Source organism: Zootoca vivipara, chromosome 2, assembly GCF_963506605.1.
Source record: "Zootoca vivipara chromosome 2, rZooViv1.1, whole genome shotgun sequence".
Lineage (NCBI taxonomy): Eukaryota > Metazoa > Chordata > Lepidosauria > Squamata > Lacertidae > Zootoca > Zootoca vivipara.
The window spans coordinates 67,414,518-67,435,316 of record NC_083277.1 but is presented as its reverse complement, the minus strand read 5'-3'; positions in this window follow the sequence as shown (position 1 = coordinate 67,435,316).

Sequence of the window (20,799 nt, the reverse complement as noted above, 5' to 3'; positions counted from 1 at the left end):
ACATAGGATTAAACAAAAAAAACCAACTTAAATGAACCTGTAAACTTTTAAAAACCAGCTTCCCACCCTCACTGGTCATATAGAAACATAGAAATATATAGGAAATATGGCACAGACATAGCAACATGGGTGAGTGGGGATTTGAAGCCTGGGCTTCCAAATCCTAGTCCAGCACTCTAACTGTTACACCACACTGCCTATAGGTTTGCATTTGTGTATTCACCGGTAATGAAGCCTAATGTCATTGGCATCAGGTCACATTTCCTAACATTTGTTTTATCATATCTGTTGGGATACCACATTCAAAGGTTTGTTCTGTAGGGCAGAGGTAATTTAGCCTCTTTGACCACAGCAGGATTTATTTTTGAGCGAAGATGCATAGGATTGTGTTATTACAAAGTGTTTTCAATGATGGCTTTCCCCCGCACAGCTGAAATTAGAAAACAAAATGACCAAGAAATTGCAGAAGAGGACACAGTGAATACAGAACAGAGTGAAGAGAATAAATTTAAATTAGATCTGTCTACATCTTTCTAAAATTTGTTTGGGTTTGTCAGCTACTGGGACTCTTGGAGATGGATATGGAGGGAATCTTATTGCAGAAGGTTTTTAGTCAGTGACCCAAGTGATCCCGATGTTCCATTTATAATCGAATGCTTCTTAAACTAGTTCCTGTGCCCCGCCATCATTTTAATAAACTGCCTGTGTTCTGATGGCTTACTTTCCCCTTAGACTTCACCTACCTGCCTATTCTGCACAGGAAAGTGGCCAATTCACAACTATCATTATGTAAGCTGTTTATAGGTTCAGAGCTCAATGCACTGTCACTGATTTAATACTGCTTGACCAGACAAGCTCTTTTCTTCTCAAAGCACCCTAGAGGAGATCAGCTGGCAAGCCATGAGATGTTGCAGCTTGTCACATCCCATATTACTACGTTATTTGCAAGTCTTAGAAAGCTTGTAGCTGTTTAAGATGGTTAGCTCTTTCCAAGGAAATGGACAGTGTCCCTTAATCCGCTGCATACAACCATCAGAGTAACTACGATGATCTTTTGGACAAAGTAATGGATGTTCTGAGTACAAGCCACTAGATGGCAATCCTGCCTTGTTGTGTGAAAAGTCCTCTTTTGGCAACAGATCTCTTGACTCTGCAAAAAGCTATGGGCTTTATTGAGTTCTGAACCATTAGTCTGACATCAAAGTTTCTGTGCGATTGAGCCAGAGTAGCAACATACAAATGCACTCAAGCTCTGTGTCAACATAATACGAGTTACATGAGATCATGCTCTTGTTACTCTAATATATTATTATTATTATTATTATTATTATTATTATTATTATTATTATTATTTTATAGCCACATCCTTTCCCTGGTTTGTTGTAACTAGCTGTCTTCATCCTTAGTGCTGACCAAGATAGGAAAAGGGGAAAAAGAGAGAGATTCCCTTGATCATGATCACCACTTCACTCAGAATTTATTTCCTTGGCTTTTGCAGGTTCCCTCCACTCCAAGTGTATGGATTTTAATCATAACTGTTATAAAGAGCCTATTCCAGAATTGTGCATTTTTAATAAGTATTTTAAAACACATTCTTCTGGTGTCCAACCCAAATCGATCAATTCCTGATTGCTATTCATTAGTGCTTGTACATATTAGTTCTTGTACATATTCCTTCTTCGAACTTCCCCTAACCTGGTGTCCGGATGGAGAAGCAAATCAACTGCTTCCCAGTCATCTGATCGATCAGTGGGTGAGCAGGGAGTGGGTGACACCCCTTTCCACAGAGGATCTGAACAAAAGTGGGGCTGTGACTGTACCGGTGGAAAAATCTTTATGTGCCCACAGACAATAATGTGCTTGTGAGAGTATGGGCAGCCATGCCCACTTTTGGCCACACCCGCTGCTGGTATATGGCTCCCAGAGGGCAGGCCAAGCGTGGATGTGGCCCTTAGACTTCTCCACCAAAAAACCCTCCCAAAATAGCCACGCTTCTTCCATATATACAAATAAATAAATCTCATTTGATTCAGAAATTGGAACCAACATGGAGACTCTAGAGTAGTAATTAGACTCTTTAAGCAATACTTTCAAACTAAATAGCCCGACTCCTTGGAAAAGCTGCTATAGAAATCTCTCCTTGCCTTTCCTTTTTTTTTATTTTAAGACACACACACACACACACACACACACACACACACACACACACACACACAGCCCAAAGGAGTTGCAGACAGATACGTTGCCAAACTAAAAAGAAGAATCTGAAATAGGGTTGAATGTGGCCTAAGAAAATGGAAGTGACACCACTATTACCATCTGGAATAAGCATTACATAACACAGAATAACAGATATAGCGATGCAGAAAGGAATCACACAATTTCCCGGGGATTAAAAGTGAGCTCCTAACTGCCAGAACTTTGCGGGGGCCAATGGAGGCTGTTGTTTAGCCTTCAGTTTCTTTTGAGCAAACATCTTTTCTGGGGAGTGCTAAGTGCTCAGATATAGCACACTTAGTACCTAGTTACCTAACAAAGCAGTGATTGGTGGCTGCACAGAAAGATTTCTTTTCCATGTAGGTTCCTAACCATGAAAAGACACAAAGTTCAACTGCTTTGGAATCCTTAATTAAATGCAAGAAAGAAGGGCAATTAGAGTGGTGTTTTCTTTTCGCCATCCAAAAATCCTTCCGCAAGCCCTGAAAAACATTTTTCATTCCAAGGTTTCCAAGAACAGCTAAATCATAACAACGCTTGCAACAATTAGGCTATCTGTTTTAAGCAGCTGCCAGAAATTCTTTCCAGGGAGCTTAATTGTACCCCACTTTTTGGTGCTTATAGAATGATGTCCCTCCCATAAGTTTCCTAGACTTAAACTCACCTTTTGTAGAACTGTAAGCTGAATGTCTTAATCAGAAGTGGAACTTTTACACCACAAAGTTGTGTGAGAGTGTTAACAAGAACAGAGAAGCAGCCCAGAACAGCAAAATCCAAAGATGTCTACTCAGGGATAAATCTGCATAGGTTTTGCAGCCTAAAATCATTAGGATGGGTATGCAAGCAAGAGGTTTTTTCTGGTTTTCATGTTGCACACTAATGACATAACAAGTGACAACTATGTCTCTGTTCCATCTGAATCAGAGGTGGCTCAAATGCTAGACAGGTGTTTGAAGGCAGTGATGGGCTGGATGTGGGCCAACAAATTGAAACAGAATCTGAAAAAACCTCAAGACTAGGAGGTGGGAATACAGTCTGTCTGGACCAGTTTGTACTCCCCAGCAAGGAGCAGGTTCGTAGCTTGGGAGTACTCCTGGACCCAGGGCCGGTGCTAGGGTTTTTTGCGCCCTAGGCAGATCACCTTCTGGCGCCCGCCAGGGGGTGAGAGGGAAAGAGAGAGAGAGAGAGGGAGGGAGGGAGGGAGAGAGGGAGGGAGGAGGGGGTGAGAGGGAAATAGCGAGAGAGAGAAGGAAGGAAGGGGTGGGTAAGAGAGAGAGAGAGAGAAGGGAGAGAGAAAAAGAGGGGGAGGAAGCCTGCTCTTGCAACAGGCAGTGGCGGGATGAGTGCCCCGAAAGGAACGCTTTTGGGGCGCTGATTCTGTCGCCACCTCTCGCAGGGGCGGGCGGCCGCGTCTCCCTTCTCCCCGGCTCACTGTGGGGCGGGGAGAGGGAAAGTGGCCCAGACAGAGCCCTCCCTCGACGCCCGCTTGCTTTGGGGCGAGCGGCGAGGGAGGGCTCCGTCTGGGCCGCTTTCCCTCCCCCCGCCCCACAGTGAGCCGGGGAGAAGGGAGACGTTGCTGCCCACCCCAGCGAGAGGTGGCGACAGGATCAGCACCCCGAAAGCGCTCCTTTCGGGGCACTCATCCTGCTGCTGCCTCTCACAAGAGCAGGCATCCTCCCCCCCCACCGGCAGGCTGGCCAGCGCCCCCTCCATTTTGCCGCCCTAGGCAACTGCCTAGTTCGCCTTAATGGACGCGCCGGCCCTGCTTGGACCCAACATGGTCACCTGTGGCTTTGGTGGCTCGGGATTCCTATTTCCAGCTCCAGCTGGTTCGCCAGCTCTGGCCCCCTTTGGACAGAGAGGACTTGGCCATGTTACTCCATGCTCTAGCAACTTCTAGATTGGATTACTGCAATGAGCTATATGGAAGTTGTCCTTGAAGATGGCTCAGAAGGTTCAACTAGAAGATCATGGGCTTGAGTTGCCTTTAGAACATACAACTCTTGTTCTCAAACATCTGCATTGGTTGCCAGTTTGTTGCTGGGCTCACTGTAGTGTTTAAAGCACTAAATGATTTGAGCCCCCCCAAATTTGAGAGACCACCTCCTTCTCCAGATACCTTCTTGGATGCTGAGATCAACAGAGGAGGCCCTTTTGGTCATTCCATCACCTTTAGAAATTCTGGCAGCTCAGGAGAGGGACTTCTCTGCAGCAGCCCATAAGCTATGGAACTGACCTCCCCACAGAGGTGCATTGGCACATACACGATACAGTTTTTGACAAATGCTGAAGATGCACCACTTTATCCCGGACTTTGGCAACTGAGGTGTGTGTGAACCAACCCTATACTGTACCCATGACTGTAATTTGTTTTTAATGCTGAATTTTAAACTGTTGTAACCCCACCCTCTGGTCCTACTGGTGAGGGGCAGGTAATAAATCAAATACCGCCACTACTACTAACAATAACAGCTTGGCATTTCCCTTAGTATGGCAGCCTCCTGGACATTGATTCTGTCTATCATTTCCATCAGAAGAGACAACAGAGAGTTTTGATCCTATCAGGACAAGGGATCAGGGCTCCACGCAGCAGAATGAATAACAGGGCCCCCAAAGTAAGCAAAATGCTTCCCCACTTAAACCAAGAGTCCAACCTTACGTAAGTGCACCACTGGTTTTGATGGTTCCTTAGAACCACGTGGCTTGAAAAGCATGGAGTGAAACAGAAAATAAACTCATATAAGATGTGTCATGAAGATGCCTGAGGTATGAGTGAAGGAAGGGTCTATATAATCTGGTACACTCTGCATAGTGACTACACACACAGAGGACACTGATCACTCGTGGGCTCTTTTTCTGGGGATGTCCCTATTTTCATCGGTAAAATGTTGGGAGGGTATGGAGTTATGTGATCCCCAAGCCAAGGAGATATGTAGCAACCTTTAGAAGACCTCTGAAGACAGTCCTGTATACGGAAGTTTTATTATGTTTTTATATATGTTGGAAGCCACCCAGAGTGCCTGGGGCAACCCAGTCAGATGGGCAGGCTTTAGTAGTAGTATTAGAAGAAGAATAGGATGTCCCTATTTTCATCAGAGAAATGTTGGAAGGTATGGGAGTCAGTGGTGGAGCATAGCCTTAGTGCAGTGCTGACACGAAAAGGAAGCCATTCATTTATGTAAGAGAAAATAAGGAGGTGGCTGCTGGGATGGTGATAAAATGTATCCTTTGCCCCATTTGGGGTGAGGGGTAGGTTTTGTCCCCTCAATTTACTTTAAATTCAAATGAATGGAAGCTGTTGAGCATTTAGCCAGCACCTATTTCCTCAAAGGACTGCAGTATAGCCTCATTCCTTCATCTGTGCATCTCTTCCTTTGAATCTTTGTAAGAAAATGTTCCAAAAATAAATTTAAATCCTCCAGATTGCAACAGAAGCCTTTGAAAGATTGCTTTCTGCAGCACCATTCAGAAAAAACAACGGCAATGTCAGTCTGAAAAGTCTGTTTGCCCTTCCCAGGCGGGCAGCTTGACGGGTGGGCATTGTGTCTCCCCTGTGAACCGGCCTATGGCCTGCCATATCGTACTCCTGCCACCAAATTGGCCAGTGGCGGCAGGTATGTAGGGGGCGTCACCTGGGTGCGGTGCCAACTGACCAGTGGTGGTGCTTGGCACCGTGCCGAGGGGAATGATAAATACCCGGCCGGCAGGGTATGGTATTTATGCTTGCTGTGCCCCCTTTCACATCTGTTGCCAATAAATTTGTGGCCTTATTTGATCCCCCTAACCCAATAAGCTGTGTGTTGTCTAGTTATTTTTACCTTAGGGAACAGGTTGGTCGTGAGGCCTCGCCACACAAATAGGAGGGACTTCCAAAGCAATCCTGTGCATGTGATGCATACGTTGCTTTGTTGCCACCACAGTGGCCAGCCTGAGGGGAACAGCTTTGCAATGGCAATCACACCACTTTGGTAGCATATGACTTGGGAGCCAGTGTGGTTAGACCAGGGGTAGGCAACCTAAGGCCCGGGGGCCGGATGCAGCCCAATCGCCTTCTCAATCCAGTCCACCAATGGCCCGGGAATCAGTGTTTTACATGAGTAGAATGTGTGCTTTTATTTAAAATGCATCTCTGGGTTATTTGTGGGACATAGGAATTCGTTCATCCCCCCCCCCAAATAAATAGTCCAGCCCCCCACATGGTCTGAGGGACGGTGGATTGGCCCACTGCTGAAAAAGGTTGCTGACCCCTGGGTTAGACTATGACCTGCAGGACCAGGGTTCAAATTCCCATTCAGCCATGAAGCTCACTGGGTAACCTTGAGCCAGTCACTGGCTCTCAGCTTAACCTACCTCACAGGGCTGTTGTGGGAGGTTTAAATGGTGAGGGGAAATTTATGCATGCCACCTTGAGCTTCTTGGAGGAAAAAAGTGGGAAATCAGTGTAATAAAATAAATAACAAATATGATTGAACATTCTGCTTAGCTGTTAGGACATGTTCTGTGTCTAACTGTTGAAGCCCCTTTGCTGTGTAGATGCTCTAAATATGGTTTCCTCTATAACGAGGGAAAAAATGATTTTTTCCCCAAAGAGTCACTCTGTTACATTTAAATATGAGATGCAATGTGTGAAGAACAACACAGCCCTATTTAGGGTCTCTGGGAAATTACCACATAATTTTTTGGGGGGATGTTATAGGACTTTTGTGAAGGTGTGGTGTGGTGGACAGCATCATGGTGACAAGACCCTGCCCTGCCCTATGTGCATTCATTAGAAGAGCCCACATACATTAAGGTGACCAGATTCTTCACTTATTATCATAAGCCTAAGCATAAAGTTTGGGGGGGAAACCTGGTGCTATGATGTGATCCCATTTTCACAAGAGTCTTGTAATATCTGAAAAGAGTCATGGTTCAAAGAGAGTTGCCTTATTTAAACCAAAACAATATGCAATTGCTTTACAATACCACTAGATGTCAGTCTAGCTTCTGAACTTGTGACAGTATTTTAGCTCTGGGACACATATTGATGGGAGTTTGTTCTGACAACAACAGATAGGAGATGCAATGCCCATCCACTACTGTGGCATACCAAGCTCAAAGGTGGTGTGGAGGGAATTATCTTCTCCCTGCTTTTAACACATAGGGGAAAGTTAAACACAGTCATTTTGGTGTTCAAGGAGAAAGCCAGCTTCGCACTAGGATTTCTTTATCGTTGGGTTCAAGAGTAAGGTACAAACTCTGCCCACACCAAAAATACTTTCTTATTCCACAACTCATATAACCAGGAGATGATAGGTGACTCTCTTTTCTTTCCATCTTGAAAACCTATGGACTCAGTTCAGCAACTGATGGGTCCTTACTTTCTTTCCTGACAAGTGGAGCCCACAATGGTACTTGTCTCTTATTAAGGGTCAGTGTGGTGGTGTGGTTAGAGAGAGCCTCGGACTCCCTCACTGCGGCCCCTTGGGAAGTAGCAATGATGCTTATGTATTTCCTCCTGTCTTTGTATTTATTTATTTATTTATTGTTTAGCTGTATTCTGGGCAGGGGCATCTTAGCCATAGAAGCTACTGGTGCAAGGTGCCACGACACCAAGTTCTGGAGACGCTTTGGAGGGCACCTCTGCCATGCTGTGCTGTGCCTGGAGCCTCCTCACCCGCCTCTTCTTGGGCTGCGGGCGCCGTTGTGGAGAAGCCGGCTGCGAGCCTCCCGTTGGCACTGCAGCCAGGGCTGCCTGAATGGCAGCACTGCCCAGCCGCTTTGGCCTAGGAGGTGGAGGCGGAGGCAGACCACAGCTGGCAGTATCCCTGCTGTCAGGTTGCCCCCTCCAGTGGCCTGCCGTGCCTGGCCCTGCCCGGCGGAGCACGAGTCCGGCGTTGCCATTGCCGGTCCTGCTCGTGGCGGGCAAAAAGCAGAAGTCATGGCATGGCGGTGTTGGGGGGGGGGAGCGGCGCCTCGGAGGTTTTCTGGCTGGGAAGGGGGGGGCAGGGCACCGGAGGGATCTCTGAACCAAGGCGCTGGATAGGCTTAAGACGGCCCTGATTCTTGGTAAACTTTTGACTACCCTTCTCCACCTTACCCCACATCACTGATGACAGCTTGAAACAGAGAGAATAGTTTTGTAAGAATACAAGCTCATAAAACAAAAAAGGTTGACTCGGGTTAATAAATCCTGAGTTAGCAGCCTCTAAAACCATTTCGGATATCTGTGGTTCTCCGAATGAACATACTTAAGTTGTAAAACATGTGGATGTTCTTACACTGGAAATAAACTTTATTGTATATGTGTAGCTTTGTTTTAGGGGAAATGGTTTGGCTCTGCTGCAAATGGCTGTTACACAAAGAGATACTGTACTATGGAAATGGAATGTTAAAATGGAAAACAAATTGGAAGTGAGTGCAAGGGAATAGAGCAGAGGCAACAATGGAGCTTTCTTCCATCTCTCCTCCAATTTGGCCAGCCCTTGAGTGATATGTAGGCCCCGTCCTGGACAGGCGAAGAATGGCTGAATGACATGTACCTTTCTGTCACAGTGAGGCTCCGTTGACCCTTCTGCTGATCTCTCCCTGTGAACCTTTCATGTGCCAATGTGCCAACGGATTGTGCTCTAAATGTTCATATATATTTTAATGCATCCCCACCCCACCCCAAATCTGAGCTGCCTTTTTCTAGCCTACTTTTTTGGCCCACCAGATTGGCTTTGTAGAAAACACTAGAAGGCTAATTTGATCTACTTTTCTTAATGTGACATTGCTGCAAGGAAATGCTGCTCAATGAATTTTTATATACTGTATAAAAAACAACAACAACAACACGCTTCTCTCTTACTATTTGGTTATTTCCTTCTGGGTAAGGCTAGGCGTTTGCCCCAAAATAGGTCATTAAAGGGTGGTGGGTACACAAAGAGAACATTTAGGAATGGGACCCTGCTGAGATTGTAACTTTGCTTTTGCTACTGTGCAGTTTAATTGAACAGTCTTGTTTGACCAGCGTTAAGTACTTGAAGGAAGGAGAACACATAAGACGGAATTCTACAAAATATTAATAAAAGCAGCTGAGGCTAATTAGCCAGCCAAGAGTGGGGAGACCTTTAATGGGAAAGAACAGTTTATAATTAAGCCAGATGTTCAAGCAAGAGAGAATTTCCAGAGAGCAAGTGTGAGCCAGAAGGGCTGAATGCCTTGAGCTGCGGCCAGGAAGTGAGACTGTAGTTTGACATTTGAGTGGATTTGCATAGAAAAACAGACTGTATAATGGAGAAGAGAACTGGCTTCTCCTGCACATGAGTAGTACAGAGGGTGGATGTTCGGCCTTGAAATAATAGGACTCACCTCATGCAACGTAAGTGACTTTGTAGGCTCTGCTCAACAAAAACCATGCAACCACATTTCATTCTCGCTGGTTTGGGGGTGGGTACTCCCAGTTGGAAAGTTGCCTTCTGGAAAAATAGGATATGCCCTCAACAGATTCTCAGATTCTGTTGGCAAATGAATGAAGAACTATGCATTCGTTGAGTTCTAAAGTGATCGTCTGGACTCGCCATGGAAAGGTCATATAATGTAAAGTTTGCTCCCTGTAGACCAGTGATGGCGAACATATGACACGCGTGTCAGCACTGACATGCATAGCCATTTTCGGTGACATGCAGCCGCATGCTGAGAAGGGCGTTTCATCCTCGGCTACTGCACGGATCTTCAACCTCACTTCCTGTTGCCCCGCCGCCGCGCAAGCATAGCTGAGTGAGGGGAGAGGTGGGCTGAAGAGGACCACGAGGAGGCACAGGCCTAACCCGAGCCCACCTCCCCAGCGGCAGACCCGTTGGAGGAAGGCCTGAGCTCAGAGTCCCACTGGGAAAGATCTCTGGGTTTTGCCTCCCCCCCCTTTTTAAATATTTTTTTAAATATTTTTTTAAATAAGTTAAATAATTAGTTTTTGGTTTATTAAATACAGTTATATATTACAATTATACATTTTTGTTATTTGAACTATAAATATCGTGAAATTATGGTTTTTTCCTCCAAGTGACACACCACCCGAGTTATGCTCGGTTTTTTGGCAAATTTTGACACACCAAGCTCAAAAGGTTGCCCATCACTGCTGTAGACTCTACTCAACCATGGAATACTTACCACACAACAGAACCTGCTCGTCCGAGCATCTATGTACCAATGCCAACTTACAGATATATCCCAAGCACCAACGTGATTCTTATGTTGACTGAAAGTTCGGGGATCACAAAAGTGGCAAGTGCAGTCAATAAAGCCACTTGCCCATCTCAGCAACTATTTCCCAGCCCAGTCGTTGTGGTTCCAGAAAGCACGGGACACATATGGATAAGGTATTTATTCTCTACATTGTGGGAGGAGATTGATTTGGGTTGCACTTCAGATGTGCTTGCAAAAGAGAGAGAACATATACTCCACTAAAAACGCCCTTGAAAGCAAAAGAGAAAGGTAAACTTCAAGCAAGTGACCTGGGAGGGTTTCTGCACATGAATTGTCCAAATCCGGAACTGCTCTCAAATTATGAATCTGATCCTTCAGGAGAAGTGCAAACCCTCCCAGAAGAGGACATATAACTAATTCCTGGGCATGGAAACCACCCTTTCCCCACAGTGCTTCTGTATTATCAGGATTCAGCCTCAGTTTATTAGCCTCTCCCACAATCCAGTCTACCAGTGCCTTCAAACACCTGCTCAACACCTTCATGGCATCTCCTGATTCTGATGGAATGGAGAGACAGAGCTGTGTGTCATTAGCATACTGCTGACACTGTGCTCCAAATTCCTGAATGACAGCTCTGGATGGTTTCGTACAGGTGTGAAATAGCATAGGAGGCAGAATGGACCCTCGTGGGATCCCACAGCACAAGTAATGGAGGTAAAGAGTGAACTCCTACTGCTAATTTCTGGTAGTATCCTTGCAGGTAGGACCCGAATCGCTGTAATACAGTACCTGCAACTGTGGGGTTGGTGTATGATAGTAGCGTGGCAAACCCGCTAATCCTTAGGTTTAGCTAGAGTAATACTGGCAAACCAGTACAGTGTTAGGAATAGGAAGGTGAGGTATGGGTCAGTTGTGTTGGGAGAAGCTGGATGGACCTGGAGAGGTTCGGTTTAAACTGGTTTGATCTAGCCTGACAGGGGAAGATCGGAATGGGTCATGCTGAGGTGAGAAGAGCACAATGAATCCTTATGGGGAGTTTGGAAAGTTACTGAGGATCACAAGACTGAGAGGAGGGGGATGTTTGATGAGAGGGACATGTGACAGGTACTTGATGTGTGGGATGTGCAGTCCACCACTTCCTCTATGGTGGAGAAGTTAGGGTGTTGGCAGGAAGTGACCTGTACCTGTACATGTTTATGCATGAGGTTTGTTCTGTGATTGGCTGGAAGTTACATCGTGAGTTAATGTTTACCTGTCAAAGCTGCTGCTAATAAATACAGACCCCCGAGCTTTGCCTGGGGTTGGTCTTTGTGGAACTCAGCCTTGTCTTATGTCTCATTGTTGGATCTAACCATTGCTACATAATGGTGACTTTCCGACGTGATCCAGCCCTACTCATAAGAAGACTCGAAGCAGTCTAGGTACCACCGGCCACGGCCCACTTTTCGTGAGTATGGGTTCTCTTGAGTCAGTTCAGGAAGGGAGTGCACACCCGCAGGAACTGAGAGAAATTCTGAGGAATTTCAGTCAGACAGGTGCTAGTTTGGCAGAGCTAGAAGAGTTGGTTGAAGAGATATTGTTTCAGTGCCCGTGGTACTCTCAAGAGGGTTCCCTGGATTTAAAAGTATGGGACAGGATAGGAAAGCAGTTGCTTTCCTCCCCACGGGCTCCTGCCAGATTTTTAAGGCTTTGGCGGAAGTGCAGGGACGCAATTGAGTTGGTAGGGGTCTATATAAGTGAAAAGGCAACCCCCCTTTCTGTATCTCATTGCTCAGTGGAGGCTGCTGCCACAGACCTCCCAATCTCAGTTCCAGAGGCTCTGGCTTTACCATTGCCTTTGGAATCCTCTGGTTTACTGGCCACCTCTCCATTGTCCCAGAAAAAGACGGTGGGGGGTGCTGTTCGGCTCGGGTTTAAGAGAGAGCTGGAGTCAGGAACATTGACTAGAGAAGAACTGGAAGAAGGGCTTGCTTCCTTTCCGGTCACGCAGGGCTTGAATGCCCAGGGATCTCCTAGCCTATCTGACTTTCTATTGCCTCGTATTCAGGCAAGGGGAGTTCAGATGAGGTTTAGGAAGGAGCAGGAAGAAGGAAAACAGAGAGGAATGTTGATAAGTGAGGGGATGAGGCGAACTACGGTGGCTGCCTCTCTGTGGAAAGGATTGGTTGGTGTTGGACTCTTTGCCCTGGTGCTCGTGGCTTTCTCTGCTGCACAGCATTGTGAAGAGGAAAATGACACCTTGCCAATAGATACAGTCCTGCAAACACTGCTGGCCCTTCTGGTTATTTGTTTTTGTATAGTGCGTCTTGCAGGAGAAGTACAGGCAGTCAAGCCTCGAATGGTCTGTTTTAAGTGACAAAAAGATTTCCATTGGGCAGAAACCTAGCTTAAACAGTGCTAGTGCTTTGCATTTTCTGTCTCTGAAGTTTACTCCTTTTCAGCTTTGCGAAGGCTTCACAGAAGCACTGCATTAAGCTTAAAGGGCCTGAGTAAATGTTTCCTTTTGATCCAGGAAGGTGAGAAGCTTTGATCTGCATTCTTTTCCTTGAGGTAGTTTAAATGGTTAACAGATTTTGGCTGTTCAAGTTGCTCAAGGCTTTCCTTAAAAAAAAGAGGAACCTTCCTATTGTCATTTGGCAGTTTTTCAGTCTGCTTAAAGTAGCCAGTTCAGACTGAAAACTTAAAATATCTGCAACTGATTGTTTCTGAAGAAAGTACCTTTTCCTCCACACTAATGTAAATGAAGGCTTATGTTTTCTCTCCCCATGTCAGCTTTTATTGTCTTTTCTTAAGGGTTCAGTGAAAATATTCTGCTTGCTTATTGTCTGTATTACAAATTCTTTCCCCTTCTTTTCAAATGCAGGGTTGTCCTATATCCACTTAGGTATTAACAGGATTAGATTTGGTTAAAGAATGGGGAATGCTGGAAAACTCACTGTTTACATTTGTTTTCAAGAGCTACCCAGTTCATCGCCAGTAGCCCAACTCCAAAGGATTTCACTGTTTGCATTAAAATGAGTCTCCAATTGTAGAATTGGCAATTGATTTTTGCTTTGTGTATTTTATTTCCCATTTACAGGTGTGAGCATGGAAGTCTTACCTCTTCTCTATATAGTCTACTTAAATCTGATTTCAATCTTTGTGTAAGAAATTTACTTCTGATTACTCTTTATAGAATTTTTCCTTTTCAGACTCGATGACTAGAATTTATTTTCAGAAGGAGTTTCAGTATTTCTTAGATTAATGTTTTTCCCTCCAAGACTTAATTCTTTCTTTTAGCATTGGATGAGCTTTTAAATCCTACTTCTTTGTGTGTGAGAGTTGGCTCATTGTTTTCCTTTCACAGATTTGTCCTCTGCACATGCTCAAGCGACTAATAATTAACTGTGATTTTTTCTCTGAAGGAAGTTCCAGGAACAAGCTTGTTTGATTAATAATGTTCCTTACCTACAGGAGTCATTGTCTCTTGATTTAAAGTGTTTATTTCTTTTTGATTGTATGATTTTTCTTTTATCAGCTATAGGGTAAAGTTCAAACACTTAGCTATTGTATGTTGTCTTCTTTCTAAGATGGTTGGATTTTTTCTTAGCTACAGCAGGTTCTAGGCTTTTACATGAACAATCTTAATTCAGTTGTAGTTTGGGACTAAATTTGGTGCAAATAGTTGGATTTTCTATGTTGGCTGCTGCACCATCTTGGCAGTATTCATTTTTTCCTTATTTGCTGAAGTATATAGATGCAGCTTAACCAAACAGTTTGCAGAGTATTTTTTAGTTCATTTCTGTGGGTATGTGAATGCATAGCAGTCTATTAGTATTCTTTCTTCATTTTAGCATTTTTTACAAGCCTTATTTGCATACTTTATTTTCTCAACATTTTGGAAGGCATGAGATCTCTTCTTTGATTTCTCTTTTGTGTAATTTCTTGGGATTATTTCTGCAGTAGTGCTTAGGTTTTATCTTTCTCTTAAATGTTAGATTCTTGGATTTTCCTGTGATCTTCTGGGTCTCTTTGTCAGAGAATACAATCCTATATCTATTACTAGCCTTAGATTTAATGTGTTGTGGCTGCAATTCTTTATATTTTATTCTTTATTTCTCATGCTTATTCATATTGCTGTTATTTCCTATGAAGATTTTAGTCTTTTTGTATTTGGCTCTCCTGGATATAGTATGTCAATCTATTTTCTTATTGTTAAGTCCTATTGCTGCTATTTCCTTCTTCAGTTTGCATTTTCTTTCCTCTAATGCTTCTTCTTGAAGTTGGCTTTCTTGGCTACACAAGTAGTTTATGGTGTATTTTGCTCTTGTGATCATAATTAAGAGGTGATCCATTCTTTGCCCTCTGTCACCAAAAAGCTTGCTGTGGGATTCTCTCAGATCTCAAATTCTATTGAAGATTAAAACAGTATTGTTTAATTTTTCTACAAAGAGTGCATGTGCCATTCCAGCAATGGTTTTCTTATTTCTCTGACCTATATTGGTCCATTCAAAACCATGGATGCTCTCTATTTAAATACATTTTGTATTTTACTGCCTATTTCTTTGGCTCTGTTTTTAAGAAGGTGCCCAACAGGAAGTTTGATATTCTATAGCCAGTAACCTGTAATTGGAGTCTTTTCAGCATTTTAGAATGCTTATATTTTTCATAGCTTCTTTCCACATGATTAATGTGAAGAATTTGTCTTTTCCATATGATTCTATTATTTTTAATTATTAAATCTCAGTTTGCTTGCTGAAAGCCAGGACTGAAGGTTTTCTGGTATATTTGCATTATAAGGTTTGTATCCAGTGTGAATCAGAATAGTAGATTTAACTTCTGACAGGTAGCACTGAGGTTCGCTACGATATTAATCCAAATTCTATCTCAACATATTAGCGTAAGATTCTGTGGGAGCTAAAAAATGCAGGACCGTTATAGGAAGATGTAGCTGGCATCTCAAATGTGAACATATGATCAAATGCCATTGTTACTATTCAAGGTCTCAGAGTCTTTGCCCCTTAGAGTAAGTCTCTTGCCAAACATAAACAAAAAAGGAGGAATACCTATGGGTCTTCGTTATTATTTGGGTCTTCAGTGTTATTTATATTAAGTCACATTACAATTACAATTACAATTAAATCATTTACTAAATTTACTAAATTAAATCATTTGAATATTTAGAAATATATGGGGGAGGGGTTTTCCAATTGTGCTTTTTCTACAGGTAAACCAATCCAGATATAGCAAGATGGGTGAAACCGTGGATCGATGGCATCAAGGGTTACAGCAGGAGTCGAGCCTGCTACAGGAGTTGGCGAATCTGCGAATACAGGATCCACTGCCGCAGGGGGATCCACAGAGGAATCGGGACCGTGTGCCACTACAGCATCATTGAGTCACCTGGGGCCAAGTGAAAGCCTTATCCATGCAGGTTACTGAAATACTGAGAGTTCATGGCGTTGCGATGACACCTGAAAATCATCTCCTTGCTTCTTTTTCTTGTTTGACATCCAACTCTGCGAGGCCGCGTGACCATGACTACCATCGGCTACAGTAAAAGGGGACTGAAGGACACTGCTTGCCTGTTTCAGGGACACATCTCCTCCGTTGAGGAAATGGGTTATTTAGTTAAAGTTTGGAACATACGTTAAAGTTATTGGACCCTCACTTCTTGAGAGACTCAGTAATCTTATGGCGCTGATACAAAGTCTACCTGAAGAGACTGTTGCATTGTTTTCTATAATGCTTATTTATGTTTTGATACATAGTTCTATTTGTACCTGATGCTAAGTGGTTTGAAAGGTTACAAAGTTTATATATGTTTAAAAGCTTTGACAGCCTGTGCTCGTAAAAGCAGCAACAAAGTTTCTACACAAGCACTCAGTACCGTTACATTGTTTCTTTCCCTGTCAGCCTAGGTTCATTTTTAAACAAAAGAAAGGGGACATGTGGGGTTGGTGTATGATAGTAGCGTGGCAAACCCGCTAATCCTTAGGTTTAGCTAGAGTAATACTGGCAAACCAGTACAGTGTTAGGAATAGGAAGGTGAGGTATGGGTCAGTTGTGTTGGGAGAAGCTGGATGGACCTGGAGAGGTTCGGTTTAAACTGGTTTGATCTAGCCTGACAGGGGAAGATCGGAATGGGTCATGCTGAGGTGAGAAGAGCACAATGAATCCTTATGGGGAGTTTGGAAAGTTACTGAGGATCACAAGACTGAGAGGAGGGGGATGTTTGATGAGAGGGACATGTGACAGGTACTTGATGTGTGGGATGTGCAGTCCACCACTTCCTCTATGGTGGAGAAGTTAGGGTGTTGGCAGGAAGTGACCTGTACCTGTACATGTTTATGCATGAGGTTTGTTCTGTGATTGGCTGGAAGTTACATCGTGAGTTAATGTTTACCTGTCAAAGCTGCTGCTAATAAATACAGACCCCCGAGCTCTGCCAGGGGTTGGTCTTTGTGGAACTCAGCCTTGTCTTATGTCTCATTGTTGGATCTAACCATTGCTACATGCAACTCTGCTTTATAGACAACAAACAAACAAACAAACAACAACAACAACAACAACAACACTTTATTATTTATATGCCACCCATCTAACTGGGTTACCCCAGCCACTCTGTGACTTCCAGCAAATTAAAAGACAGTAAAACATCAAACTATCTAGATAATTTAGGCTGCAGTCCTAACCTTGCTTACCTGGGAGCAAGCCCCAGTGAATTTAATAGTACTTATTTCAGTGTAGATGAAGGATTACGCTGTTACTCAAGTACGTCTTGACTTAAATGACTGTGGTTTTCAGCTCTGCATAGAGATTCTTCTTTCCTCAGGTAGTAGTAATTACAGTTACTATTGTGGTCTTTGTTATGTCTGGATTCTTTTGATTCTGTAAGAATGTTTATATTGGATTTTTATTTTTGGAATTCTAAGTAAAAATGAAAGGAAGGCAGTTGACACATCCATACCACACTGCCTCTTAAAGTAACCAAAGTTTTAAAACACGCTAAAACTAGTCTGGTGCTACATTTTCAGCTGGGGGTGACTTCTGGCGGAGCGGGAGGAGGGAGAGGAGACTTGCTTTTACCTTTTTTAAGGGCTGTTTCTAGCAGTTTCCCTCTTTTAAAGGGTCCCACTTTTTTCACTCATTTAAAATTACCTAGTTAAAGATTGTTCAAATTTGCTCTTATCTGACGTCTAAATAATATGGATTGATATGGCCTGGAGCAATTTGGAATCTTTTGGTACCCCACTTTCCATAGATGCCTGATGGTGAACTAAAATTGCCAGTAGGAGGAGGATAGCCATTGTTCTTTTTAATCACCTTTTCCTTTTCATCATCATCATCATCATCATCATCATCATCATCATCATCATGGATTTATTAATCCCATTCTATACAAGTGTCACAAGGCGATTTTCACATAAGATGATTTAAAAACAGTTAAAACACCCAAACATCAGTGGATGGAGTGTGATAGCTCAGGTGGGAGAGCATGAGGCTCTTAATATCAGGGTTGTGGGTTCGAGATCCACATTGAACAAAAAGATTCCTATACAGTATTGCAGTGTTTGGGACTAGATTACCCTTGTGGTCCTTTCCAATTCTATGATTCTATGACCATAGGTTTTAAAATAACACTAAAACTGTAAAGAAGTAGACACTCATGGTAAAGATCCATTCATCCAGCTGGGAACATCTGTTGGAACAAAAAATATAGTCAGTTCTGAGATTGCTAGGAAATTGACTAGCTGATGCCAATTTTCTTTCATGGATTAATTTAAGTAGAGGGGAAAAAATTCTTCTGTAGATTCCTATCCGGTATTTTGGTACAGCCCATCGGTTTAACACCAATGGACCATGGAAAGTTAATAAGTTCAATGAAGATTGTTCGTACAATGCTGCTTAATGAATTCCTAGTGCTACATACGCCTCACCACTGGGTCCCAGTGGCTTCCCAGTATGTTCAGGCATGGTGGACACCTGGTTCACAAGAGCAAAACACAGAGCCTTCATGTAGATCACGAGACATTTATTAATAAAATGTTGGCCACTCCTGCCCTAGACCATATAAGAGCAAGTGACATGTAAGTGGTGACAGGTTCTGTATCCCATTACTAATTCCATGTAATACTTAAAGTTGACCAAAGGCAAGGAAATGTTCTTTCTCCCCCTGGTCCTGTAGTGTGCTTTTAGCACAGCTGCATGAATTACTCTGGCACACTTATTAAAACAGAAACTGATACAGTATAATTGCAGAATGGATGCAGCCCAGATGATATGTAATGCTAAAATTAAAGGCAGAGAGAGAGAGAGGGAGAGGGAATAATGACAATTAAGAGAACTGACAGTGGGAAGAACTGAGGGAGGGGAATTGACTAGGTTCAAACAGCGGTATCGAGCAACCCCCAGTCTCATCAGCTTCAGAATGTTTTGGATCAGCTACCAAGGTGAGACATCCCTGCTCTCCTGGCTTTCTGAACCTGGAAGAAGCTGAGCAGAGAGTTAATTCCCACACTGACAGACAAAAACCTGGATTTAGGTAAGATGCCTTGCATTAGGCAGCCCGCCAGCATAGTCAATGGTCAAAAGTGGTGGAAAGCGTAAGGCTGGGGAGGGCTAGGTTAGGACAAAGCTGGATGCCTTCCCTACTTTTACTAAAGGTACGCACCTGTATAACCTGAACTCATCTTCTTTTATGCATCTTTACCCCTTGAATCTCATTAAAGCTGCTTACATCTAACTTCCTTCACTATGCATAGGCTCAGAGTGACGGATGGTCAAGCCCACTAAGAAGCAAATGGCCTTGCTTAAGAATAGGTCAAGAGGGATGGAAGAATCTTGTCAATTTAAGCTTCTCATTTTTCCAATCTTAAATTTAGTTTGTGACATATCTGCAGCCCGTGAGATCATCATCATCATTTAAATGTATGTAAAAATGTCGAAATATAGATTTAAAAAAATGTCCAGTAGCACCTTAGAGACCAACTAAGTTTGTTCTTGGTATAAGCTTTTGTGTGCATACACACTTCTTCAGATACTTCAGATACAATGTAAAAATGTGTTTGGCTTTTCAAGCACAATTCACCTAATACATCTGGGCACCACAGTTCAAGAAGGATTCTGACAAGCTGGAACGTGTCCAGAAGAGGGCAACCAAAATGGTCAAAGGCCTGGAAACGATGCTTTATGAGGAACGGCTTAGGGAGCTGGGCATGTTTAGCCTGGAGAAGAGAAGGTTAAGGGGTGATATGATAGCCATGTTCAAATATATAAAAGGATGTCATATAGAGGAGGGAGAAAGGTTGTTTTCTGCTGCTCCAGAGAAGGACACGGAGCAATGGATTCAAACTACAAGAAAGAAGATTCCACCTAAACGTTAGGAAGAACTTCCTGACAGTAAGAGCTGTTCGGCAGTGGAATTTGCTGCCAAGAAGTGTGGTGGAGTCTCCTTCTTTGGAGGTCTTTAAGCAGAGGCTTGACAGTCATATGTCAAGAATGCTTTGGTGTGTTTCCTGCTTGGCAGGGGGTTGGACTGGATGGCCCTTGTGGTCTCTTCCAACTCTATGATTCTATAATACATACAATTTTGCACACAATTTTGCCAGCCGCTTCCCGCAGCATATTGTGTTTTTGCATATTGCTTTCGCTAATGCACACACTATTGTGAAGCCATACAGGGCCGTCCCACCCAAGAGGCAAGGTCAGGCAACCGCCTCAGGCAGCAGAGTCCACAGGGGCAACAGATCTGGTCTCCAGGGAATGCATCATCTGTTGCTGTGGAGGTAGTGGCAGCAACAGCTGCAGCACACTCCTAGGAGGCTGGATCTGACATCTTGGCAACCCCCCTAATGACATCTCTACAGTGACCTCTTGGCGAATAGGAGGTGCTACTTGTCTCCTTCCACCCTTGTTCCTGATGTAGATTGTCACTCCTTATTCTCTAGGGGAGTGCCATTTTGTGGGTCATCTCACGTGCCGAATGCTTTGCGCTGCCCTGCCACTAATTAACCCATTTCTAAAAATGGGTTCTTATTTTAATCAGAGAAGTGGAAATATTGAAGGAGAGTGGCATTTTGGTTCCTAATGTATTGGCTTAGGGAGTGTGTATTAGGTGGGTTTGCGTCAAAATGGAAACCAAAAGGAATTTTACCTGTGCCGGTAAAAGGTAAAGGGCCATGGGGGTGATGGCAGTAACATAACTGCTCAGCTCAGCATGGCTCGGAGTGGGGATTACAAGAATTGTTACACTGTCTTCTTTGAAGGGTGAGTTGGGGTTGACCAACATGTTAAATGTTAAGAGAGCAATGCAGAGATTGTTAACCTCCAGCACGCTTATGAACTTTTAATCAAGCAAAAAAATAAAAACCATGGCCGTCAACCATTTAAAATGTGTTTTTATTCTTTATGTTTCCGTTTGTCATAGAAAGAAAT